The 11,727-nt window shown below is 34.2% G+C and overlaps 1 non-coding gene across 1 annotated transcript; it reads right to left on the bottom strand.

Moving 5' to 3' along the window:
• Positions 1-9,590: 9,590 nt before the first annotated feature.
• Positions 9,591-9,663, bottom strand: TRNAF-GAA (transfer RNA phenylalanine (anticodon GAA)). Its single transcript has one exon. It is a non-coding gene; the product is annotated as a tRNA-Phe (tRNA).
• Between the last annotated feature and the right edge of the window lie 2,064 nt (positions 9,664-11,727).

Genomic DNA, 11,727 nt, shown 5'->3' with positions numbered 1-11,727 from the left:
TTTTCAGGCTTTTCTTTTCAAATAAAACAAAGTTACATGGATTCCCTTTTTTTTTTCCTTACGCTATATACCCTGCAACTTGTAAAAACCCAGTACCAAATATGAACCAGGGTTTAGTTTAATTAATTATGATTAGTTTTTTTCATCAAAAAAAAATTATGATTAGTTTGTCTAATTATTTTTATTAAAAAAATTAAAATTAAATAAAACAAGAACATAGTTTTCTTAGAAAATGAATGATTATTGAAGATTAAGGAAAAAACTTTATTTACGTCGGGCACTAATAAAAACGACACAAATAAAACTATTTGTGTCGCGCCTTGGAAAGACGTGATATAAGACGACATAAATGTTAACATCATTTGCATCGAACCTGTGTTGAGGGTCGACGCAAATGAGTGATTACAATATCCGCATCGCGCTTTTAGTTTAATGCGGTAAAAATATACTTATTAGATTTACCAAAAAAAATTATACGTATTAGTTGCGTCGCAGAATTAATTATAAATGTGAATTGTATTATTTTTTTTATATAACTTTTATAAAACCAGTAATAAAATAATATTCCATTAAAAAAAATTTAATAACTTTTATAATATTTCCATATTCCTTTATCATGGAAGCTTAGACTTTAACCAAATCACACCTTGAATCCTTTAAAAATGTTCTAATCCCGGTGAATGGAACTCTAGACTTGTGCAACCAAATCGCATCCAATAGTCTTCCAAATTTCTCAAATCGCAATTTCCATTACCACCCAGGACTTCACTGGAGCTCGCACTCAGACTTACTAGTGACTACTTCCCATCTATGTTGTCGTCCACTACTAAGGTGCTGTTTGATAAAATTGAAAATTAAGTGCTGAAAAAATAAGTACTGAATATTATAGTGTCGAAAATGTTGAATGATATAATTATTATAAAAATACTAGTTATGTGCATGCGCGTTGCGCGGGTCAATAAATTTTTTATACATAAATTTAATATTTTTTTAATTATATATCATATGTGTATAATGATATTAATATTGTTATAAAATAATTTTAAATTTTAAAAAAGAATAGTTTATAAAAAAAGAACTTTGCGTAATTTCTCTGTCGAAAAGTGCAAACGTCGTCGAATCGCTTATGTCTTGAGCTACTATCTTGAGCTCATATTTGCAGTTGTGAAAAAAATATATATCCTTATTAGACCTGTCCACGGGTCCGGGTACCCGCCCGGCCCGCCCAGGCCCGTGTCCCTTGGACCGGGCTTGGACAATAAAAATTGTTCATCGGCCCGGCCCAGGCCCGCCAAAACCCGCCTATTTTTTGGGCGGGCTTGGGATTAATAAAAATAACACGGGCCGGCCCAGCCCGGCCCGCTTATTAATATTAATTAAAAAATATATATTTATATATTAAATATTTATTTTTAAGTATAATATTTATTTTTTTATAATTAATAATTATATATATATATATTTAGGTGGGCTTATATGGGTTGGGCTCGGGATTTGATTTTTAAGCCCGAGCCCGCCTAAATTAATTGTGGGCTGGGCTGGGCTTGGGCTAAGCATTTTTACTTAAAAACCCGACTGGCCCGGCCCGAGCTCGGTCCAACCCGGCCCATGGACAGGTCTAATCCTTATCATTTTTTAATATTGAATGATAAAGCATTGTTATTTTACTATTAAATTATACTCCCTTCATTCATTTTTATAAGTCATTTTAGCAATTGAGTTTTTTTCCAAAATATAAGTCTTTCTAGTTTTCCAAGAACTTTTAGTATAGTTTTCCGGTCCAAGCATTAAATTTTTTTTATCTTGGTCCATGTGTTTTTCAAAATTACAAAACTTATTCACCAACCATTACACGAGACAGAATTTGTTTTAGTTAACCAATGTAAGTTCATTAATTTCACTCTATATTAATTGTATTTCTTAATTTGTGTAAAACAACCTAAAATGACTTATATTTTGAAATGGAGGGAGTACATTGGAATTGCAGTTCTTGGTTTTCGGTCACATTCTTTACACCAAAATGTACCATCATTTAGCTTTACTTTCTTTAGGAAGATTTCACATGGTAAATAGTATCATTTGAATTTATCATTGATATTTTTTATTGTAGTAACCACCGTTCAAGTCTTCTCTTGTCAAATTATATAATTATTATATTGTATTATTTTATTTTTAATTAAACTGCATAAACGACTTTTCAATTTGATCCAACACTAATACATGATGAATGATTTCAATTTATTACAAATTATAAATAAATATATATACGGCTTTGCAATTTTCTTTTGTTACTATTTAGACAACTGATCAAAAATATCTATAAAAATCTTTTTTTGTTTATTTCTCTCTACTTATGTTATTATATATAATATAGATATATGAGGAATGAATAAATGACTTTTCAATTTTGATCCAACACTAATATACGTGGAATGAATTCAATTTATTATAAAAATTATATATATATATATATATATATATATATGGCTTTTTAATTTCCTTTGTTAGTATTTTAACAACTCATCAAAAATACCTTTAAAACGTCTTTAATTATTGAAATGTCTTTGATAACCCTATTTATGAATACTTAATTATTGAAACATCTTTGATAAATTATAGTTCATAATTTTCATTTTCATGTAATTTAATTACTATAAATAATGTGTTTCTAACTCTTAATAAATTTATATCATTGATTGTGTACATAAATTTGTTGGATTCTCTTGTTAGTTTCTAGTTTTTCAACTATAATACATTTGTACATATCAAAATTATATAATTAAATATTAGATTTAATTTTTACTGGATTCATTAAGTTGAACTCATCCCATAAATTAATCAATTAAAACCAATAATTTTATAAAAGCAACTTCATGAACCTGTATACTGCTATAGCTAATAACTTCCATAAACAATAATAATAATAATAATAATAATAGACTTAATATATTAATCAGTTGAACTTGTCCAGAAAAAATTAACTGGCCTTGAATTTTAAAGGGTATCATGTTAGTCCTTAAACCTGTTTAAAAATCTAAATATAAATACTTAATATGCCAATAAAAAAAACTTAAAATGGAATGTGAAAATCATCAAATAAAAACAAATCATATCTATATCAATTTCATTCTCTCATCCTTCATTACCACCTTCATTTTTTTTACTCTTTCATCACTAACAATTAACCATCAAAGATTTATTAGTTTTAATAGAAGAGAAGAAAAAAATAGAAGAACACAAAGTTATTCTAATATTTGCTACAACCTTATTTGATTCGAAAAAGAAAAATGACAAACAAAAAATGATCCAACAAATCCAAAATTGTAACAATGTACAAACATAATCAATCACCCAAGAATTAGAAAATCATAAATACAAATTCATCAGAATAAAGTTAATGCAGGAGAAGAAAAATAAGACTGATCCTCAATAGCAAAAGTGTGTTATTCTCCTCCTCTGCTTCCATTGCCACTACTGTCGGCTAGAAATATACCACTTCATCATCTTATTTTGTATGTAATCAACTAAATATAATCACCCACCGGTAGCAGCTACCTTACGGTTTTCAAGAAGAAGAAGATTGATTAGGAACATGAAATAAGTAAATTGCATCTTTTAATAGAACTTCCTTGAATTCATAAAAAATTTCATCAAATGATGAAGAAACGAAGAGTTGGAGAATGAAGAGTAACACAAAAAGGTGAATTAGTAATTAATAATGAAAAATAGTTCTGAGAGATTCAGAGAATGGATATTTCAATTGCCATATGAAACATGAGATGTTATTTATAATTAAAGGTTTTCAATTAATGAAACTGTTTGATGGAATTTGTATATACGGTGTAATTAATGAATTTATTTTTACGATAAAACTAAAATAGTATTTATGATATTTCAATTTCTTAATTACTATTAATATAGATAATTTAAACTTGTATATTCTCTCATATGATGCCAACTAAACGAAAAGGCTTTTAAAACACATCTTACAAATTCTTTCTGCTCCCGCTATTATATACGGTATAGATAGATATAGATTAGTTGATAATGTTTAACTTAAAATGTTAAGTTTGTTTGAAATTTTATATATATAAATGGAATTAGTATAAATTCCAATAGTCATCCTTGTTCATGAACAATTGTGTTCGTTCATGATTAGTCGTGTCAGTTCATGAATAGTCATATTCGTTCATGAATAGTCGTGTTCATTCGAGAACAGACATGTCCATTCAAGTTCTATATATACATGATGGAGCTCTCAGTTTTACATACTTTGAAAAATTACTCTCTGAAATATTTATGCTCTCTGTACGTGTTGTTTTGTTCTACTCCGATGATAACTATTATACACTTGGTAAGAGTTCGCTTGCGTAATCTATTGTATCCTAAGAGACGGTTGTCAATAGCGACAGTATCTGTCTTAAGGAAATTGCTAATACAGGCCTCAGATTTGTCTAAACTCTTTCCTTTTAATTTCTTATTTACTATTCATGCTTAGTGTTCATGTTTTCTTTCTGTGTTTGTTTGTTTTTTGCTTAATCTTTTCTAACATTCTTAAAACAGATTTAATGTGTTTTGATTTTTCCAAAAGACAAACCAATATATGTTTTTTTTATCTTAATTGGGTGTAATATAAGCTCGTTTTGTGTTTAAAAAAATACACAGAAAAGATTTCCATGTTAGTGTCACGAATGTGAACTGGTGAAGTGATTTCTATTTTTTTTTTCTCAGAGAGACCATGACTGAGGATATGTAAATATAGAAATATCAAAAACAGCTTCATATTTTTATGTGTATTATGAATTCATTTTTTCTATGTGTTTAATGTAGTAGAGCTGCTGATGATATATAACCATTTATTGAAAGAAGATGTGCGGTTAATCTCATATTATTATTTTTTTGAACTTTTTTAGTGCTATTTTTTGTTTTTGAGTTATGACACATTTTTTTAATTTAACAAATGATGTTAAGTATTTTTTTGGAATAGATTAATATATAATATCTCGTGAATGTCAGTAATATTTTTTCAAATATTTGGTGTAAAATAAGTTCTATATCAGGATATAGTAAAACGAATTATATCTGTTTAATTTTTTTTTGATTGCTTGAAACAGATTATTGTTTTGTTTATAACTTAATCTGTTTGAAGTTGCATGAAAAAAAATGGTTGAGATTGAGAACACAAACGTATCCGGTTCTAACGTGAATCAGAACACGGAGATTCCACAGCCTACTCGCCTGCCATTATCTGTGCCAACTTCTGTCAGCCACAGTGAACGTCCTGAAAAATTCACAAGTGTGAATTTTAAAACGTGGCAACAAAAAATATTAGTTTACCTTACTATGCTTAATTTGGCTAAATGTTTAAAGGATGATCCTCCTGTAATCAGAGAGGATGAGGTAGATGTTGCTATTGCCTTTAATGCAATGGAAGCATGGAAGCATTCTGACTTCCTTTGCCGTAAGTATATTTTAAACGGCTTGACTGATGCACTTTACAGTGTTTACCAAGTCAAGCAAACGGTAAAGGAATTATGGGAATCTCTGAACCATAAATATAAATCAAAGGATGTTGGGGCTAAGAAATTCATAGTTGGGCAATTTTTGAATTATAACATGGTAGATTCCAAGAAAGTTGTAAGTCAAGTGTAAGATTTACAACTAATTATCCATGAAATCCATGTCGAACGTATGTCAATTTCTGAATCGTTCCAAGTGGCAGCAATAATAGAAAAATTGCCGCCTAGATGGAAGGATTTCAAAAATTACCTTAAGCATAAGCGAAAGGAAATGACAGTTGAGGAACTTATTATCCAACTCTGAATTGAGGAGGACAATAAAGGCACAAAGAAGAAAGTCTCCAATATTGCTAGTTAGTCTGTGGCTAAGGCAAATATGGTGGAGACGAATGAGAACTCCAAGAAAGGCAAAGGCAAGAAACCGAAATGGGGTCCTAAAGGTGGCATATCCAAAAATACCAAATTCAGTGGAAAATGATACAATTGTAATAGAAGGGGTCACATGTCATCTAATTGCAAGCTACCAAAGAGGGTTAGGCTAAATGAAGCACATGTAATGGAAACCATAGAACAAGATGTATCAGACATTAATTTATGTGTTGTGGTGTGGTGTCGGAAGTCAACATGATTGATTCCAACCCAATGGAATGGTGGCTAGATACTGGTGCCACACGTCATGTTTGTTGTGACAAAGAGTCTTTTGTTAAACTCACTCCTCAGACTAGAGAAAAGCTCTTTATGGGAAATTCTGCTACCTCTAAGATTAAGGGGATTGGGACTGTAATTTTAAAGATGACTTCTGGGAAGGAAGTGAAGCTGCAGAATGTCTTGTATGTTCCAGAGATTCGGAAGAACTTGGTTTTAGGAAGCATCCTTAGTACACACGGCTTTAGGATGGTCTTCGAAGCCGAAAAGTTTACTTTGACTAAAGGGGGAATGTATATGGGAAAAGGATATGTATCTAATGGGATGTGGAAATTTAATGCAATTTCTTGTAATCCAAGTTCAATGAACTAATAAGAATGTTGTTTCTTCCATTTATATCATTGAGTCATTTAATTTATAGTATGGTAGACTTGGACATGTTAATTCTAATGCGATGCGTAGATTAATTAATTTAGATCATATCCCTTCATTCCCAATTGATTATAAACATAAATGTGAAATTTGTGTAGAGTCAAAATTAACAAAATCTTCGTTCCATTCAGTGGAAAGAAAAACAAAACCGCTTGATCTAATACATAATGATATTTGTGACTTAAAGTTTTTTCAAACTAGAGGAGGTAATAAATACTTTATTACTTTCATTGATGACAGTACCAAATATTGTTATGTATATTTGCTTAAAAGCAAAGACGAGGCAATAGAGAAATTTATTCTCTATAAACAAGAGGTGGAAAATCAACTTAATAAAAAGATTAAAGTGGTTATAAGCGATCGTGGTGGTGAATATGTTGAACCATTTGGCGAATTTTGCTCCCAACATAAAATTATTCACGAGGTAACACCACCATACTTTCCTCAGTCTAATGGAGTGGCGGAGCATAAAAATCGTACCTTAAATGGAATGATGAACGCAATGCTAAACAGTTCTGGGTTGCCACAGAACATGTGGGGGGAAGCTATTTTATCGGCAAATCACCTTTTAAATAGAGTGCCCCGCAAGAAATTAGACAAGACTCTATATAAATTATGGAAGGGAAGAAAACCTACCTATAATTACTTGAAAGTGTAGGGGTGTCTTGCTAAAATAATGGCTCCATTGCCAAAAAGAATGAAAATAGGTCCAAAGACGGTGGATTGTATTTTCATTGGCTATGCGCTTCACAGTAATGCATACAAATTTCTTGTGCATGAATCTAAAAATCCTGAAATTTATAAGAACACCATCATGGAATCAAAGAATGCATCATTCTTTGAAAATATATTTCCTTGTAAGGAAAAAGGAGATGGTTTGAGACCCAAACGGGCTTTAGAAACTGTTGATGAAAACAGTCCAGACCCTCAATAAGAAACTTATGTTGAAATTAAGGAAGATGATGAGCCTAGAAGGAGTAAGAGAGCTAGGGTAGAAAAATCATTTGGCCTAGATTTTCTAACCTATATGGTAGAGGCGGAGCCTCAGACCTACAAGGCAGTTGTAAGCTCAACAGAAAGCCTTTTATGGAAAGAGGCTATAAGGAGTGAAATTGACTCCATCTTGAAAAACCATACATGGGAATTAGTAGACCTCCCTCCGGGAACGAAACCACTAAGCTCTAGATGGATTTTCAAACGGAAAATGAAAGCAGATCGAACAATTGATAAGTATAAGGCCAGATTGGTTATAAAAGGTTATAAACAAAAAGAAGGTCTTAACTACTTTGACACGTACTCTCCCGTGTCTAGTATAACATCTATTAGGATGATACTTTCAATCGCCGCTTTGCGGAACCTTAAAATACATCAGATGGATGTTAAGACAGCTTTCTTGAATGGAGATCTTGATGAAGAGATCTACATAGAACAACCTGAAGGTTGTGTAGCTCCATGTCAAGAAAGAAAAGTCTATAAATTGGTGAAGTCTTTATATGGATTAAAGAAAGCACCAAAACAATGGCATAAGAAGTCTGATGATGTCATGATGACAGACAGCTATCAAATAAACAAGTGTGACAAATGTATTTATGTCAAAACTACAAATGAAGGATATATCATTTTGTGTTTGTATGTTGATGACATACTTATTGTTGGAAGTAATGACAAGATGGTGAAGAGTACCAAGGACATGTTAAACTCACGGTTTGATATGAAAGATATGGGGCTTGCAGATGTGATTTTGGGCATCCAAATCAAACGTTCACCTAACGGTATCATCTTGACTCAGTCACACTATGTCGATAAGATTCTTGGCAAGTTTAGTAAGAATGATTCTAGTATCACCAGAACTCCAATCGACACTAGCCAACATTTATGCAAAAATAAAGGTGAAAGCGTTGACCAAGTAGAATACGCAAGAGTTATAGACAGTCTAATGTATCTCATGAGTTGTACAAGGCCTGATATTGCTTTTAGTGTCAGCGGTTTAAGTAGATACACGAGTAATCCAGGGGAAATCCACTGGAAAGCCATTGTAAGAATACTTAGGTATTTAAGATATACTTGTGATTATGGATTGCACTATACGAGAGAACCTGCTGTGTTAGAAGGATTCTCTGATGCAAGTTAGATATCTGATATAAAAGATTCCAAAGGCACAAGTGGATATGTGTTTACTCTAGCAAGAGGAGTAGTATCCTGGAAATCCTCAAGGCAAACAATTATAACAAGATCCACTATGGAGTCTGAGTTTGTAGCTTTAGATAAAGCAGGAGAAGAAGCCGAGTGGCTACGAAACTTCTTGGAGGATTGATAACACCCGCCATGACATATGGAGGACTAAACCGAAGATATTCCCTCATGAAGAGGGCTTAAAGGGAAAAAGGCAAGATCAAAGCCCGCTTCCAAGATGTATATGGCGTACAGATAGAAATACGGTGTCGTCTCATAAAGTCCTTCTTACGATCCGCCACACAGCACATAATGGGAAATACGGTGTCGTCTCATAGAGTTCCACTTATGATTCGCCATGCAACTCATAGTTGGAAATACGATGTCGTGCCATGGATTCTTACAAAAATCCGCCCAAATAGGGGCAAGAAGGGATCCGCCTCATATGGCGATCCGCCTCTGGAAGAAACAGATGATTATACGGCGTAACTTACTATCATTAAACTAACATTAATGATATCTCAAAACCTGCCAAAGCTCGAAGGTTAGAGGATGGAGTTAAACTACATTAAAAGAGCATTACTCTTCATTGAAAGGGCATTAAGAGAAGGTTATTACAGTTATCACTCAAACCTGTATAAATACCCTTATAACATGACAACAGAGGTACACTTACACACTCTTCTTGGCTTTGCTTTGTCATTATAGTTTATTCTCTTAAAGTAATTTACTGACTTTAGCATCGGAGTGCCCCCGGCCGATCCCAACGGCGCCTCACAGGGACGCTTTACGGTGTTGCTAAATCTACACAATATCAATTGGTGCGGTGAAGGTGGATCGAACACCTGACCTTCAGATCTTCAGTCTGACGCTCTCCCAACTGAGCTATCCCCGCTACACATATCTACGCATGATGAACAAGATTTTCGAGGACAAAAAGGGAGATAACTTCTCCATATACGTTGATGACATGATCATCAAAAGCAAAACCATGAAGGAACATGCGGCGGATATAAAAGAGGTACTCGATGTGTTAAAAATTCATAATATTAAGCTTAACCCGGAAAAATATACGTTTGGTGCCACATCTGGTAAATTTCTGGGCTATATCATTAATCGCCAAGGAGTCACGGCCAACCCTGAAAAAGTAAAGGCGGTATTAGAAATGAAGCCGCTAAAGAACCTTCGAGAGGTGCAGCACCTGAACGGGCGGATCATTGCTTTGGGAAGATTCATATCCAGCTCTGCTAGACGATGTCTCCCCTTCTATGAAGTGATCAAAAAGCAAAAATCCTTCGATTGGAATGACGATTGCCAACAAGCCTTCGAATGAATTAAGGAGTTCTTGTCTGAACCGCCACTGATGAGTAGACCAACTAAAGGTGAGGACCTTTATTTATACGTCTCAGTCACATAAAAAGCGATATGCACAGTCATAATCAGGGAAGAAGAAGGACAGCAATATCATATATATTATGTAAGCAAGGTGTTGAAAGATGCTGAGACAAGATATTCAAAGCTAGACAAAATGGCATTGGCGGTAGTAGTCACTTCCATCCGCCTGCATCCGTATTTTCAAGCACACACCATCATAGTGCGAACAGGTATACCGATGAGAAAAGTATTGCAGCGACCAGAAACGTCTGGCAGGTTGATAGAATGGTCCATACGGCTAGGCGAGTTTGACATCCGGTACGAGGGAAGGGTGGCGTTGAAAAGCCAAGTTTTGGTGGATTTCGTTAACGAATTCACAGAGGAATTCACAAACTCGCCAAAAGTCAAAAAAGAGGAATGGATAATGCATACGGATGGAGCCTCTTCAGAGGAAGGAGCAGGAGCGGGAGTAGTAATAAAGGGGCCAGAATATGTTCGAATCTGCTATGCAGCTAAATTAGATTTCTCCATAACTAATAATGCGGTAGAGTACGAAGCCCTGATCCTTGGATTACAATTGCTAAAGGAAGTTGTGCCAGAGCATGTAGTGATATACAACGATTCAAAGTTGATGGTGAACCAAATAATGAAGAATTTCCATGTCAAAGATGAAACTTTAGTAAAATATGTAGAAGAAGCAAAGCGAATCCTGTCTATTCTGGAGGGCAAGGACGTGAAGTGGGAAATAATACATATCCCGTGAGAATCAAATATGGAGGCGGATCATCTGGCCAAAGCAGCTTCCAGCAAGAGCCAATGGCAAGACCTCACATGTCCATTTGCAATCAAAATGAAACCAGCATTTGAAAAAGAAGAAGTGGCGATTGTCCAATTGGCTCAGAATGATTGGAGAACCGCCATAGTAAAGTACCTAGAGGAAGGAATTCTGCCTGAAGACAAGAATCAAGCCAATAAGGTGGTCAAGAAAGCCGCCCACTATGCTATTATGGAAGATCAATTATACAGAAAGTCCTTTAGCCAGCCGTGGTTAAAATGTATAACTACGGAGGAGGGACAAGACGTCTTATGGGAATTACATGAAGGGATATGTGGAGCACACGAGGCACATGCTACGATCTTTAGAAAGACGAGGTTAGCAGGATATTATTGGCCCACGATGGAGAAAGACGCCAAGAAAATGGTGGAGGAATGCCACAGTTGTCAAATTCACGCAAATGAAACACATGTGCACAAGGCGCTTCAAAGGCCAATCGTGGAAGGCTGGCCATTCGCCACCTGGGGCATTGATATAGTGGGACCCTTCCCGCCTACCAAGAGACAATACAAGTTCGTAATAGTGGTTGTAGATCATTTCACCAAATGGGCGGAGGCCGAACCTGTTTCAATTACTACTTCCAAGCGGATGATAAATTTCCTCAATGATAATATTATTGGAAGGTTTGGCGTACCTCATACAATTATCACAGATAATGGGACACAGTTCCATTGTGAAGAATTCAAGAAATACTGCTCAGATTGGGGAATCACCAACAACTTCACCTCCGTTTATTATCCGTAATCCAAT

The sequence above is a fragment of the Euphorbia lathyris genome, chromosome 1 (assembly GCF_963576675.1).
Source record: "Euphorbia lathyris chromosome 1, ddEupLath1.1, whole genome shotgun sequence".
NCBI classification, from domain to species: domain Eukaryota; kingdom Viridiplantae; phylum Streptophyta; class Magnoliopsida; order Malpighiales; family Euphorbiaceae; genus Euphorbia; species Euphorbia lathyris.
The sequence above is the reverse complement of the archived record's forward strand: the minus strand, read 5'-3'. Positions and strand labels throughout refer to the sequence as shown.